Here is a 16,225-nt window from a genome sequence, read left to right on the forward strand (position 1 = left end):
TAAAAAACAATAAGTATCAAACAGTTTACAAATATACATGTGTTAGAAATTGTAGGAAGGTGTAATGTATGGATCAAACCAACATGAACCATAAGCAGATAGCTGCCCTGTATGTCAGCAGGTGCCGGCCTGTCTAGAAGGGAATGCGGACCAAAGATATGTATAACAAAGGAAGTCACTGAAGCCTAACAAGTTTACCCGGGAGTTTCGATAATAGTTAGTAGATCACCTGTGTGCCGAGGGGTAGGCTCCCCCTCTGCCGGATGTGCTGGTAAAATTAAGATAAGGAAGTCTTTGTGATCTTCCTAAGGAATTAGCCCTTCCTTGAGACGTGCAGCAAGTCACTTCTACTCCTGGACAAACTGCCATAAATACCAGCCCGAGTCCCAGGAAAAGTTGGAGTTCTCATCCAGGGGGGGACGCTCTGTCTGGGACCGTGTGGAAACCAGAACTCTGATCGGCTGAAGACCCAGGACATCCCCAGCCAGTAGTATCACATGTGGGGGCTTTCCCCAGTTTGGTGAGTTTTTCTTTTCCTTTTCTTTGTCTGTTGGACAGACCACTTTACTTTCAACTATCGTATCATTAATGATAAATGGTTGTAGTCTTGCAATTCAATAAATTCTCTTCTGTAAAGTTATACTGTATCAGTTTGTGTCTCTTCCCTCCTCCCATGATTCACCTTGCACAACAATCCAAAAGCTTTAATACAGTAATTGTACTTCCAGAAAAGAATTCTAAGGAAATAAATAGGTTGGGCACAAGGATTTGATGGTGAGGATGTTCATCACATAGTTATTTATAAAACGGAAAAATCGAAACAAACTAAAAAGTCCATTAAAATGGGAATGGTTAACTATGGTACATTCTTAAAATGGAATACTATTCAGCATTTCATAATCATATGATAGACCAAGGTTTAATAGCATTGAGAAATGTTTGCTATAAATCAAAGAGTTAAAAAAAAAAACAAACTATGTACAGCATGATACCCTTCCTAGGAGGGAAAGTGCTTAGAAAAAAGGTGAGAATTTAGATATCAAAATATTAACAGTGGCTACTTTGGAGGGTGGTAGTATGGTTTTCCTGTGTTTTTCTGTATTTTTCAAATTTTCTACCTTGAACATGTATAGTTCTGGCAATCAGAAAACAAATAGATTAAAAGGAGGAGGATGAGGAAGAAGAGGAGCTGGAAGTCCCCATGGGTACTATCAAACAGAAGCTGCAGCTACCGCCAGTCTCCCTCAGAGCTTTGAGATGAAAATTAAGAAGTGCTGTCAGGTTTTTATTTCATAAGAATCATCTGGTCACCATACTGATCTCCAGGATTTAGTCTTCTGATACAACTGGCAAGGATGGCCCCTTTCTCTATCATGTTCTCAGCTAATATATATCAAATTTTGATAACTTTATATATATTAATATATGATTGAATTAACACAATCACCAATATATTTTAAATTGTTAATATTGTCTACATTAACAGTAGTGCCACTTTATTACATACGTAGGTACTCTGCATACATTGTCTTCCATACTGACAATAACCGTGAAAAGTAGGTGTTGCTGTCCTCATTTCACCCTTAGAACAGGAAAGGCAATCATGCACATAGCAAAGTATCATGCAAGCAAACCGGCAGGACCCTTTCTGGAAGTAGGTAGAATGTAAAACATTGATAAATAGGTGAATGAATGAACAAATGCATAGCTCCATGTCATGAGTTACAAAATGTGCAAATGACTTCTTTACCTTACAGAGTGATTATGGAATGTCTTTATGAAGAAAGTTCCCCAACTAAATATAAAATATGATTTCACTTCCTCAAGTTCAATGTACATGCCACAATTTAGGGACAATTGACACTTTGACAATATTGAATCTTCTACCCAATAGACATGATGTATCTTTCCACTTATTTAGATCTCCTTTAATTTATCTCATAAAAATTTAAAAATTTTTAGTTTTCAATGTATAGGTCTTGCACATTTTTTGTTATATTTATTCCTAAGTATTTAATAGTTGGATGCTATTGTAAATGGTATTAATTTATTAATTTCAATTTCTGATTTTTTTTTTGCTAGCATATAAAAATACAATTGACATTTGTATTTGTCTTATGTCCTGTAACCTAGCTAAACTCAATTAGTTCTAGTATCATTTCAGTAGATACCATAGGACTTTCTACATAGATAATCACATTATCTTTGAGCAAAGACAGTCTTCCTTCTTCCTCTTTAATCTGGAGTCTTTGATTTCTTAATTTTGCATTATTGTACTGGATAGTATCTTCTTTCCTTGTTCCTGAACTTAGGGGAAGACAGTCTGTCTTTCACCAGTGGATATAACATTAGCTGTAGGATTTTCTTAGAGGCTGTTTATCAAGTTGAGGAATTTCCCATCTATTCTTAGTTTTCTGATAGTTTTTATCAGGAATGGATGTTGAATTTTGTCAAATGTTCTTTCTGCATCTATTGAGATGATTACATGGCTTTTATTTTTTAGTTTGTTAATACAGGGAATCAAATTTGTTGACTTTTGAATGTTATACCAACCTTGTATTCTGGGAATAAACCCCAGTCAATCAGGTATCTTTGGATACAATTTGTTAAAATTCTGTTAAGAATTTTACCTCTAAGTTCACAAAGGATATGGGTCAGTACTTTTCTTTTCCTGCAATATATTTTTCTGGTTTTCGTAATTAGGTAATAAATATAGGGTTATTCAGATTATCTATCTCTTTTGAGTAAGATTTGGTAGTTTGTGTCTTTTAAGGAATTTTTTCAATTAAGTGGCATAAATCTGTTCACAATATTCCCTTATTATCCTTTTAATATCTGTAGAATTTCTAGTGATGTCACCTATCTCGTTCCTGATATTGGTCTCTTTTCATCGATCGGTATAGCTAGAGGTTTATCGATTTTACTGATTTTCTCAAAGAACCAGCTTTTGGTTTCATTAATTTCCTCTTATGTTTTTCTGTTTTCAATGTTATTGACTTCTTTTTTTTTTTTTTTTTTTTTTTTTTTTTTTTCATTTTTATTGAGATTGTTCAGATACCATACAATTATCCAAAGATCCAAAGTGTACAATCACTTGCCCCTGGGTACCCTCATACAGCTGTGCATCCATCACACTTAATTTTTGTTCAATTTTTAGAAACTTTTCATTACTCCAGACAAGAAATAAAGTGAAAGATGAAAAAAGAAAGAAAGAAAAGGAAACTCTAAACCTCCCCTATCCCTAACCAACCCCCCTCAATTGTTGACTCCTAGTATTGATATAGTACGCTTGTTACTGTTTATGAAAAAATGTTGAAATACTAGTAACTGCAGTATATAGTTTGTAATAGGTATATAGTTCTTCCCTATATGCCCCTCTATTATTAATTTCTAATTGTATTGTCATACATTTGTTCTGGTTCATGAAGTGATTTCTAGTATTTGTACAGTTGATCATGGACATTGCCCACCATAGGATTCAGTTTTATACATTTCCATCTTTTGACCTCCAACTTTTCTTCTGGTGACATATATGACTCTGAGCTTCCCCTTTCCACCTCATTCACACACCATTCGGCGCTGTAGTTATTCTCACATCTTGCTACCAACACCCCTGTTCATTTCCAAACATTTAAGTTCATCCTGATTGAACATCCTGCTCATACTAAGCAAGCGCATCTACATTTCTTCCACAAGGCAGGAGGGAGAGTCAAAGAAGGTAGAGAGGCAAAAGAAAGAGGAAGCAAAAAAATGACAGCTAGGAAGCAGCAAAAGGAAAAATAACTTTAAATCAAAGTAAAATAAAGAATCAGACAATACCACCAATGTCAAGTGTCTAACATGCCTCCCCTATCCCCCCTCTTATCTGCATTCACCTTGGTATATCACCTTTGTTACATTAAAGGAAGCATAATACAATGATTCTATTAGTTACAGTCTCTAGTTTATGCTGATTGCATCCCTCCCTCAATGCCTCCCCATTTTTAACACCTTGCAAGGTTGACATTTGCTTGTTCTCCCTCGTAAAAGAACATATTTGTACATTTTATCACAATTGTTGAATACTCTACATTTCACCAAGTTACACAGTCCCAGTCTTTATCTTTCCTCCTTTCTTGTGGTGTCTCACATGCTCCCCATCTTCCTCTCTCAACCGTATTCATAGTTACCTTTGTTCAGTGTACTTACATTGTTGTGCTACCATCTCCCAAAATTGTGTTCCAAACCACACACTCCTGTCTTCTATCACCCTGTAGTGCTCCCTTTAGTATTTCCTGTAGGGCAGGTGTCTTGTTCACATAGTCTCTCATTGTCTGTTTGTCAGAGAATATTTTGAGCTCTCCCTCATATTTGAAGGACAGCTTTGCTGGATGCAGGATTCTTGGTTGGTGGTTTTTCTCTTTCAGTATCTTAAATATATCACACCATTTCCTTCTTGCCTCCATGGTTTCTGCTGAGAGATCCGCACATAGTCTTATTAAGCTTCCTTTGTATGTAATGGATTGTTTTTCTCTCGCTGCTTTCAGGATTCTCTCTTTGTCTTTGACATTTGATAATCTGATTATTAAGTGTCTTGGCGTAGGCCTATTCATATCTCTTCTGTTTGGAGTACGCTGCGCTTCTTGGATCTGTAATTTTATGTCTTTCATAAGAGATGGGAAATTTTCATTAATTATTTCCTCTATTATTGCTTCTGCCCCCTTTCCCTTCTCTTCTCCTTCTGGGACACCAATGATACGTACATTATTGTACTTTGTTTCATCCTTGAGTTCCCGGAGACGTTGCTCATATTTTTTCATTCTTTTCTCCATCTGCTCCTTTGCGTGTAGGCTTTCAGGTGTTTTGTTCTCCAGTTCCTGAGTGTTTTCTTCTGCCTCTTGAGATCTGCTGTTGTATGTTTCCATTATGTCTTTCATCTCTTGTGTTGTGCCTTTCATTTCCATAGATTCTACTAGTAGGTTTTTTGAACTTTTGATTTCTGCCGTATACATGTCCAGTGCTTCCTTTACAGCCTCTATCTCTTTTGCAATATCTTCTCTAAACTTTTTGAATTGATTTAGCATTAGTTGTTTAAATTCCTGTATCTCTGTTGAAGTGTACGTTTGTTCCTTTGACTGGGCCATAACTTTGTTTTTCTTAGTGTAGGTTGTAATTTTCTGTTGTCTAGGCATGGTTTCCTTGGTTATCCAAATCAGGTTTTCCCAGACCAGAACAGGCTCAGGTCCCAGAGGGAAGAAATATTCAGAATCTGGTTTCTCTGCGGGTGTGTCTTAGAAAATTGCTCCACCCTTTGATGCCTCGGGTCACTGTGCTTTTCTGCCCAGCAGGTGACGCCTGTTACCCTATAATTCTTGACTGGTGTGAGGAGGTATGGCCGTGTTCCCCCAGGCTCTGGGGTCTGGTTCTGAATGGAAAGGGCCCCACCCCTTTTCTCCTAGAGAAGACAGACCTCTCAGGTGGAGGTCATTAGCATTTCAATGGTCTCGCTCTCTGCTTGTGGTGTCTCCACCCTTCCCCGAGTCACAGCCCTGGAAACTGAAAATGACTGAGGCTTTCTCCACTGAGCCAAAAAAGAAACAGATAGTTCCCTTCAGACGGAGTCCAAGGCGACCCTCCGACTCTCCCAGGTCAGTCGTCACCCAAAGCCTCTGTCTGTTTTTTGGGGCTGCGTACCTGTAGTGAGCAGTTCACACTCACTACTTAAAACCCCAGTTGGAGCTCAGCTGAGCTGTATTTGCTTGCTGGGAGAGAGCTTCTCTCTGGCACCACGAGGCTTTGCAGTTCGGGCTATGGGGGAGGGGGTCTCCCGACCTGGTTCCGCAGGTTTTACTTACAGATTTTATGCTGTGTTCTCGGGCATTCCTCCCAATACAGGTTGGTGTATGATGAATGGACGGTCTCGTTTGTCCCCCCGCAGTTATTCTGGGTTATTTACTAGTTGTTTCTGGTTTTTTGTAGTTGTTCCAGGGGGACTACTTAGCTTCCACTCCTCTCTATGCTGCCATCTTGTCGCGAGTCTCAATGTTATTGACTTCTGCTCTGATCTTTATTACTTCCTTTCTTCTGCTGACTTTGGGTTTAATTTGTTCTTTTTCTAATTGCTGAAAGTAGAAGCTGAGGTGGTTGATTTAAGAGCTTTCTTCTTTTCTAGTAGAGTCATTTAGGAGCTATAAATTTCTCTCTAGCTACTACTTTAGTGGCATCCTACAAATTCTGATATGTAGCATTTTCATTTTCATTTAGTTCAACATATTTTCTAATTCCCTTTTTGATTTATTCTTTGATCTATGGATTATCTAGAAGTGTGACATCTAGTTCCCAATATTTAGGAATTTTCCAGATAACTTTGTTATTGTTTTCCCAATTAATTCGATACTGGTCAGAAAACATATTTTGTATGATTTGAGCCCTCATTTATTGAGAAATGTTTACTGTCCCAGCATATGTCTGTTTTGGTAAATGTTTCATATACTCTTGAAAAAAAATGTATATTCTGTTATTGTTGGGTAGGGTGTCTTATAAACGTCAATTAGGTCAAGATGATAGTGTTATTCTAATGTTCTGTATTACTTGTTCTATCAAATATTGAGGGAAGAGCAATAAAATTTCTAATTGTAATTGTTGATTGGTCTAGTTCTCTTAGCTGTTTTATCAGTTTTTGCTGCATGTATTTTAAAGTGCTGTTATTATGTACATAAATACTTAGGATTTTTATATCCTCTTGATAAATTGACTCCTTTATCATTATAAAATGTCCTTCTTTATCCCTGGTAATATTCTTTGCTCTGAAATTTGTTTTGTCTGGTATTAATATAGCTACACCAGATTTCTTTTGATTAGAATTAACATGGTATATTTCTTCTATCCTTTTACTTTTGATTTATTTGTGCCTTTATATTTAACACTGGTATCTTATAAGCAACATATAGGTGGATCCTGCTTTTTCATACAGTCTGACAATCTCTGCATTTTAATTAGAGTACTTAGGCCACTTACATTTAATGTGATTATTGATTTTCTTAGGTTTAAAATTAACCTGCTTTCTTGTTTGCTTTCTATTTGTCCCATATGTTCTTTGTTTCCTTTCTCCCTCACTTTCTGTCTTTTTTTGGGTTGAGTTTTTTAATTCCATTTTATCTCCTTTTTTTTTTTTTACCTATTAGCTTTAATTCTTTCCTTTGGTATTTTAGTGGTTGCTTGAGAGCTAATAGTATACATCTTTAACTTATCACAGTCAACCTTCTTGTAATATTATGCCTCTTCATGTATAATGTAAGAACTTGGTAAAGTAATTTTAAAATCCAATTTATTTCATATAATACTGTACAAATATTTTTCAGATACGAATTTTACATATAAACTATAATTGCTGAATGCAAAAATGTTAACGGATCCTTAATTTCTTGAATGTTTAGTTTGACGGGTTATTACAGATTGTTCTTCCTTAATTGTTAATCAAACCCTGAAAATTCATATAGTTCTAACATCTATCCAATAAGAAGCATAGAAATCACATCTGTTACTGCAACCTCCAAACTACTGGAGTACAGAATTATGAGATAACTGTTTTTTTCAGGCTACAATGTAATCTTAACCATTAACTGAACAGAAATAAACAAAATACACAAGAAATTCTTAAAATTAGGTATCTTGATGACTCCTAAAGGGTATTTGATAACTTCCTACCATTTTAAGAAAAATTTGATACGAATATACATTTTTTTCATTAAAGAAAGCATGGTTTTCATATTCTTACAGGGGTCTAAAACAAAAATAATTTAAGAACCACTGATTGGGATAGGAGAGGGAAGATGGCAGCATAGAGAGGAGTGGAAGCTAAGTAGTCCCCCTGGAACAACTGAAGAAAACCCAAAACAATAATGAATGATCCAGAATAACTGCAGGGGGGCAAATGAGACTGTCCACTCATCATACACCAACCTGAATTGGGAGGAATGCCCAAGATCACAGCATAAAATCTGTAAGTAAAACCTGTGGATCCAAGTCATGAGACCCCCTCCCCCAGCAACCGAATATAGCTCAGCTGAGCTCCAACTGGGGTTTTAAGTAGCAAGTGTGAACTGCTCACCACAGGTATGAATTCCCAAAAAACAGACTGAGGCTTTGGGTGACGACTGACCTTGGAGAGCTGGAGGGTCGCCTTGGACTAGGTCTGAAGGGGGTTATCAGTTTCTTTTTTGGCTCAGTGGAGAAAGCCCCAGCCATTTTCAGTTCCCAGTGCTGTGACTCAGAGAAGGGTGGAGATAGCACAAGCAGAGAGAGAGACCATTGAAATGCTAATAGCCTCCCCCTAGGGGGTCTATCTTCTCCAAGAGGAAAGGGGTGGGGCCCTTTCCATTCAGAACCAGATCCCAGAGCCTGGGGGAACACGGCCATATCTCCTCATACCAGTCAAGAATTATAGGCTAAAAAGGAGGAAAAAATGCACGACTTCCAGCCATCTCCCCGGTGGGCGGGGGCAATCCTGCCCGGGGCTGAACCCACAGCACAGAGCTGCACCAAGAAACTCAGTGTGACAGGGAGTCTTTCCTGCAGCACCGCTCACATGCCACAATATCAGCCGTGGACAGTGGCCTTGAATACACCATAGCTGTTAGTCCCAGAGCTGGGAGGGCAGAGCTGTGTGGAAGGGGAAGTTAATATGTCCCATTCAACCATCTTTGAAGTGGGCTGGGAATGCCCCTGCACAGCCCAGCATCCCAGGGCTTCCCTGGAGGCTGGTGCACACTTGTGATGTGGCACGGCCCTTCCCCCCACAGCAGAGTCCTGGAAGAGCACAGCAGGGAAGGTGGAACCACTCGGAAATCCCAGGGAGCCTATGCCAGTACCAAGGATTTTTGGGTCATTGGCAGAGAACAGCCTTAAATCTCCAGGAACACCTGGGAGGTTTGATTATTAAAGCTGCCCTTCCTCCCTAACCACTCAGATGCATGCCCCTTATTTGGGGCGGATGGCACCTACCAACAACACACCCAAATTAAGTGCACCAAGTGGACCCCATGGGGGTCAGATCCCCACACACCACAAAGACAGGGTTGGGGAGAGCTGACTTGAGGGGAATTGGTGACTCACAGGTGCCATCTGCTGGTTGGTTGGAGAGAGTGTACACCACCAAGCTGCAATTCTGACAAAAATTAAAGACCAAGTAAAGCAAACGCCAAGAGGCCAAAGACAACAGAAAATCTTAAAGCTTATGATAAAACCAGATGATATGGAGAACCCAAACCTAAACACCCAAATCAAAAGATCAGAAGACACACAGTACTTGGCACAATTAATCAAAAAACTACAGACAGGCAGTGACAGCATGACACAGGATATAAACAACATGAAGAAGAGCATGGCACAGGATATAAAAGACATAAAGAAAACCCTAGAAGACCATAAAGAAGATATTGCAAGAGTAAATAAAAAAATAGAAGATCTTATGGAAATTAAAGAAACTGTAGGCCAAATTAAAAAGACTCTGGATACTCATAATACAAGATTAGAGGAAGCTGAACAACAACTCAGCCTCCTTGAGGACCACAGAACAGAAGATGAAAGAACAGAAGAAAGAATGGGGAAAAAAATCAAAAAAATTGAAATGGATCTCAGGGATGTGATAGATAAAATGTCCAAATTTAAGACTCATTGGTGTCCCAGAAGGAGAAGAGAAGGGTAAAGGTCTAGAAAGAGTATTCAAAGAAATTGTTGGGGAAAACTTCCCAAACCTTCTACTCAATATAAATACACAAAGCATAAATGCCCAGCGAACTCCAAATAGGATAAATCCAAATAAACCCACTCCAAGACATATTACAATCAGACTATCAAATACTGAAGAGAAGGAGCAAGTTCTGAAAGCAGCAAGAGAAAAGCAATTCACCACATACAAAGGAAACAACATAAGACTAAGTAGTGACTACTCAGCGGCCACTATGGAGGCGAGAAGACAGTGGCATGACATATTTAAAATTCTGAGAGAGAAAAATTTCCAACCAAGAATACTTTATCCAGCAAAACTCTCCTTCAAATTTGAGGGAAAGCTTAAATTTTTCACAGACAAAGGCTGAGAGATTTTGCTAATAAAAGACCTGCCCTACTTCAGATACTAAAGGGAGCCCTACTGACAGAGAAACAAAGAAAGGAGACAGAGATATAGAGAATTTTAACAGACATGTATAGAATATTACATCCCAGGTCACTGGAACATACATTCTTCTCTGGTGATCATGGATCTTTCTCCAGAATGGACCATATGCTGGGACATAAAAACAAGCCTCAATTAAAAAAAAATGAATTTGTTCAAAGCACATTCTTTGACCACAATGGAATAAAAATGGAAGTCAATGACCATCAGAGACTTGGAGAATTCACAAACACCTGGAGGATAAAAATGAGGGGGAGATGAAAACATTCCCAGATAATCAAAAGCTGAGGGACTTCACAACCAGTAATCAGTCCTATAAGAAATGCTAAAGGGAGTTGAGCAGGCTGAAAGGAAGGGACACTAAACAATTGACTGAAACTACATGAAGAAATAAAGATTTCCAGTGAAGATCACATGGTAAATATAAATACCAATACTACTGTATTTTTGACTTATAACTCCACTATTTACTTCCTACTGGATCTAAAATAGATAAACTATAATGATAAATCAGTGGTTTTGGACTCAATGAAAAATAGGTAATTTTTGACAAGAACTACGTAAAGGTGGGGGAATGATGGCGTATAGGAACATAGTTTATGTGTCATATTGAAGTTAAGTTGGTATCAAAGAAAAACAAGCTTGTTATAGACTTAAGATGTTAAATTTAAGCCCCACGGTAAACACAAAGAAAGTATCAGAGAATACGGCCATAGAGATGAAAAGTAGAGTAGGGGTTCCGAGAAGTGGGGGAAGGGGCAATGGGGAGTTAAGAAATGAGAGTAGGGTTTCTGTTTGGGGTGAAGGGAAACTTCTAGAAATGGATGGTGGGAAGGTGATAGCAATGCAATATTCTAAATGTGATTAATCCCACTAATGGAATGCTAGGGAGGGGGTGGAATGGGAAGATTTAGGCTATATATATGTTTCCACAATTGAAAAAAAAAAAAAAGACAGTCTAAATAGATGACAATTAAATGCCAAGGATGATCCTGGATGGGATCTGAGGATGGAGGACAGGAGATTCAAAGGGACACAGATGGGACACAAGGAAAAAAAAAAAAAGGAAATACAGAATGTAAGCTTTATATCAATGTTGAATTTCTTGAACTTCTTAGCTGCGCTTAATGAGATTGCATAAAAGAATGTGCTTGTTCATGGGAAAGGTATATGTGAATTATATTGATTTTTCAAAGATATGTGCAGCTTGCTCTCATATGTTCAGAGGACAGAGCAATAGATGATGGATGATAGATAGGGAGGGAGGGAGGGAGGGAGGGAGAGAGGGAGGGAAAGAAAGAAATGATGGTGTGAGAGGATGTTAAAGGTGGTGGGTCAGGGTATCAGGGGAGGGGGGTCGGGGTATGATGGAGTTCTATGTATGGAGTTTGTATTGTTTTTGCAACTGTTCCTGTAAGATTGAATTTATTTCAGAATAAAATTTATTAAATTAAAAAAAAATTAAAAAAAAGAACCACTGATTTACACAATCACCTGTTAGTCCACAAAGGAGATCATAATTTCTGCTTCGCAACAGTTCGGAATACTACCTAATTTCCCTTTTGATTTCTTCTTTGATCTATAGGTTATTTAAAAGTGTATCTAGTTTCAAAATATTTGGGAATTTTCCAAATGCCTTTCTGTTATTGAATTCTAATTTAACACCATTGTGCTTAAAAAACATACTTTGTGTGATTAGAATCCTTTTAAATTTATTGAGACTTGTTTTATGTTCCAATATGTGGTCTATTTTAGTAAAGGTTTCATGTGCTCTTTGGAAAAAAAATATGTTTTCTGCTGTTGGTAGAGTGTGACTAGTGTGATATGATATCTTAGCTTTTTTGTTAAAGCTGTTAACTGCAGTCATAATCCTATCTGAAAAGAACAAAGAAAGAGCTTATGGGAAAATTCCCCCCCAAATCTAGGCTAAATAAAACCAAATGCTGAAAGAAAGGCTTGTATCCCTAGCGGATTGAGTGCCAGAGTCAGAAGGTTTGGTCCCAGTGTTGGGTTGGTTCCTAATGAACTGTATGACTTTGTAACTTGGAACAGGTCACTTAAACTCTTAGGACCTAAGTTTCCCATCCTTAAAATGGAGGAATCACTTACATTGCTGAGTTCATTATAAAGAGGGAAGCAATAAGAGGTAAGGAAATGTTCTTGCTTTATGAGCCAGTAAAAAAAATATCCTGGAAATCAACCCTAAGAAAAGAAAGTGAAATATAAAAAGTTCCATTATCTTAGTAGCATTTTTATAATAGTGAAAAACTGCACCCTCAACAGGTATATTAGTAAGGAAATGACTAAGTAAATTATGAATCATCAAATCTATGTTTCAAATGAAAACTACTAATGATGTGTTAAAAGCAAAATGTAAAACAATATATTTACAATTATTATAACTATATTAAAGAATGCACTAGAAAAGAACTAAAAGGAAGTCCTATAAAATATGAATAGTTGTTAATAGTTAAGATGGTGGAAATATAGGCAATTTTTTTTCTCATGTCTATTTTCCAAATTATTAATGAAATATAATATCAGCATGGAAACATATAACACGAAACTAAATATAGCAAAAGCAAAATCATTTAATTGAGAAATTTAGATGTGATGGAGCTTTAAGTTCCTTTCCAGGTTCAATATATTATAATTCTGCTTCATGAAAAGGAAAAATATCTTTAAATTTCAAGAGTGTTACTCTAACTTTCAGTTCTCTGCTAGAAATAACTTAATTTGGAAACTTGATGCTTAAGATTACAAAACTATTGTGTTAAGAGCAGGGTTAGTCAGATTCTATTTCTGAGAGCTTTCAGAGGTTAGAGCAGTGGTGAAGGAGAACCATAGTAATCAACAGAAGCTTCCAAATCAGATGGGGAGAAGAAGCCAAAGGACAGAAGAGGAAATTGAGGATAGCAAGTGGGGAAACAAGGGAGAAAGGAAAGGCTGAGAAAATAAAAGGGTGAACAGAAGGAGAGTCTTCATTAGCAGCTGCCTAAGTGCCACCTTTGCTGTGACTCACCTGCAGTACACCAGGGCCCCCAATATATATTGTTACATGTAAATATATATTTGTTTATTTCTATAATTAGAATTGTAATTCTAATTTGTACCAATCCAACCTCAAGAAGCAAAAAGCCCTCTCTTCTCACTATCTCCCAGGGTCTTTATCCTCCAATTCTGTCAGATTCCATCAGTCCCTCACATTGCATGGGCTCTCCCTGCCCTGACAGTCACCCATCAGTCATCCAGGATAAGGCCCCATGGCATTTCAGCTAATTTACAGTTTTTATTAAATAAAATTTATTATTCTCTAGCCTACTTAAAAAAGAAATACAGACTTGTTAAAGAAAATCCTGAAACCATAAAAAAGGACAAAGATTAAGTCATCTGTAATTCCACTACCCAGAGATAATATTTTTCTTCAAATATTTTTTCTATGCATATATAGATGACTTTAAAAAAATAAGCCCCATACTGTATATGTTTGGATACTTGATGTTTTAACCAAGCACTTCATTGTATGCCTTCTACCATGCCATCAAATATCCTTTCAATAATTTCACAGTATTTCATCATATGGATGTATGAGAATCTAAAAACTAATTCTATATTGTAGGCTATTAGGTTGTTTTCCAATACATCACCATTATAAAGATTGCTGAAATTGATACTGGATTAAGGGCCAGAGTTGGAAGATTTGGTCCTAATCTTGACTTGGTCCCTACCTAGCTATGTGACTTTGTAGCTTGGAGCAAGTCACTTAATCTCTTAGGCCCTGAATTCCCAATCTTTAACCTGGGAAGACTTAATTTGCACTGCCAAATTGACCTTCAGAAAGGTCATATCAGTTTACAGAAATGTATGAAATTGCTGGTTCCTCCACAACTTTGCCATCACTGGGTATTATCATTTTAAAAATCTTTGTCAATTTGATGAGCAACAAAATGGTAACTTGTTTTAAAAAATAAGTGATATGGTTTCATTTTAATTTATATTTCTTTGATTGCTCATGTGTTACTTGGACTTCCGTCAATTAACTGTCTATGTACTTTGTCCATTTTTCTATTGGAGCATTTGTGAGTGTGTGTGTGTTTTTTAATGTTTGTACAATTCTTCATATAGTAACAAATGATTTTTTTCTGCTACACATTTTGAATTTTTTCCCCTGGGCAGCATTTACATTTTCAACTTGAAGCAGTTTGATTTCAAAAACTTCTATATCAGAAAAAGCATCATAACAAAAGTCCCCTTGATAGCCACAAATGGCTTAAGAAGACCCTGCAAATCTACAAATGATCAGTCTGAAAGCACATAGCACAGGACTTGGCAAATAGAAATGGTTAAATAAATGTCAGCTATAACAACTAACAATGATGACAATAATAATTAAATGAGAGTCTTTAGACAAAACCGTCCAGCCTCCTTGTCACTTATCCCCTTTTGTGCTTCTCAAGTGATGGCTGTTGCCCTGTTTCATCCTTTAAAATGTTCTTGTGAGTAAGGAGAAAGGTGATTGTTCTCTGAGGGTCCTGGGAAAGTTAAAGGACTAAAACGATGAAGAAAGAGGAAACAGGGTAGTACTCACCACCTATGGACGCTGGAGCCATTGGTCCCTCGGGGGTCGAGCTGAGAACTCAGCCTACCCCACACAGGGGCGTCAGTATTCAGGAAGGAGCATCAGGAAGGGCTCAGAGGTGGGGCCGGGAAAATTCATATTTTACTCCACAGCATGAAGCCTTCAGTGGGAGGCTCCTGCTGCCACACAGACACCCCTCTATCTGTCCCTGTAAACCAACAAGCCTCGCCCTGCCTGTCTGCCCCTGATAAAGGAACGAGCAAAGAGTCAAGGGAACCACTGAGAGCCACAGAGGTAAGAGACTTTTGCCCCTCAGCTACCTTTCCCTTCAGTGCTAACTGTATCCCTGTGATACATTTTGATCCTAGCTCATATTTTTTGAAAAGCTTTCTCCCCTTTACTTTACTTTTTTTTAGGGGGGAGGTTATAAAGTGGGGTTTTTTTTTGGCTTTTATAAAAGGGTTTTTTTGGCTTTTATAAAAGGGGTTTTCCTTGTTTGGTTGGTCTTTTTTTTTTTTTTTTGGCTTTTATAAAAGGGGTTTTTATTTTTTGCTTCCCTTTACTTTTTTTTTTCAGTTTGCATTGATTGTATTTTTCCCACAATACCACCCCATTTTTTAACACCTTGCAATGTTGACATTCATGTGTTCTACCTCATGTAAAAACACATTTGTACATTTTATCACAATTGTTGAGCACTCTTAGGTTTCACTGAGTTATACAGTCCCACTCTTTACCTTTCCGCTTTCCTTCTGGTGTCCCACATGCTCCTAACCTTCTTCTTTCAATCATGCTCACAGTCATCTTTGTTCAGTGTACTTACATTGCTGTGCTACCACCACCCAAAATTGTGTTCCAAGCCTCTCATTCCTGTCTTTTCTTTTCTGTCTGTAGTGCTCCCTTTAGTATTTCCTGTAGAGCAGGTATCTTGTTCACAAACTCTCTCATTGTCTGTTTGCCAGAGAATATTTTAAACTCCCCCTCATATTTGAAGGAGAGTTTTGCCGGATATAGGATTCTTGGTTGGCAGTTTTTCTCTTTCAGTATCTTAAATATATCACACCACTTCCTTCTTGCCTCCATGGTTTCTACTGAGAAATCCACACATCGTCTTATTAAGCTTCCTTTGTATGTGATGGATTGCTTTTCTCTTACTGCTTTCAGGATTCTCTTTTTGTCTTTGACATTTGAAAATCTGATCATTAAGTGTCTTGGCATAGGTCTATTCAGATTTATTCTGTTTGGGGTATGCTGTGCTTCTTGGATCTGTAATTTTATGTCTTTCATAAGATACGGGAAATTTTCATTGATTATTTCCTCTACTATTGCTTCTGCCTCCTTTCCCTTCTCTTCTTCTGGGACACCCATGACATGTATATTGGTGTGTTTCATGTTGTCATTCAATTCCCTGAGACATTGCTCATATTTTTCCATTCTTTTCCCTATCTGTTCTTTTGTGTGTAGGATTTCAGGTGTCTTGTTCTCCATCTCCT

The 16,225-nt window shown here is 37.5% G+C and overlaps 1 protein-coding gene across 1 annotated transcript in view; it reads right to left on the minus strand.

Annotated features, from left to right (window-relative positions):
- LOC119527457 (erythroblast membrane associated protein (Scianna blood group)) overlaps positions 1–14,916 on the minus strand; it is a 31,816-nt gene extending 16,900 nt beyond the window's left edge. Inside the window, 1 exon segment of the mRNA XM_037827505.1 lies at positions 14,742–14,916. The gene's annotated coding sequence lies outside the window, so the exon portion shown is untranslated.
- Positions 14,917–16,225: the final 1,309 nt, after the last annotated feature.

This window comes from Choloepus didactylus, chromosome 2 (assembly GCF_015220235.1).
Source record: "Choloepus didactylus isolate mChoDid1 chromosome 2, mChoDid1.pri, whole genome shotgun sequence".
Classification (NCBI taxonomy): Eukaryota; Metazoa; Chordata; class Mammalia; order Pilosa; family Megalonychidae; genus Choloepus; species Choloepus didactylus.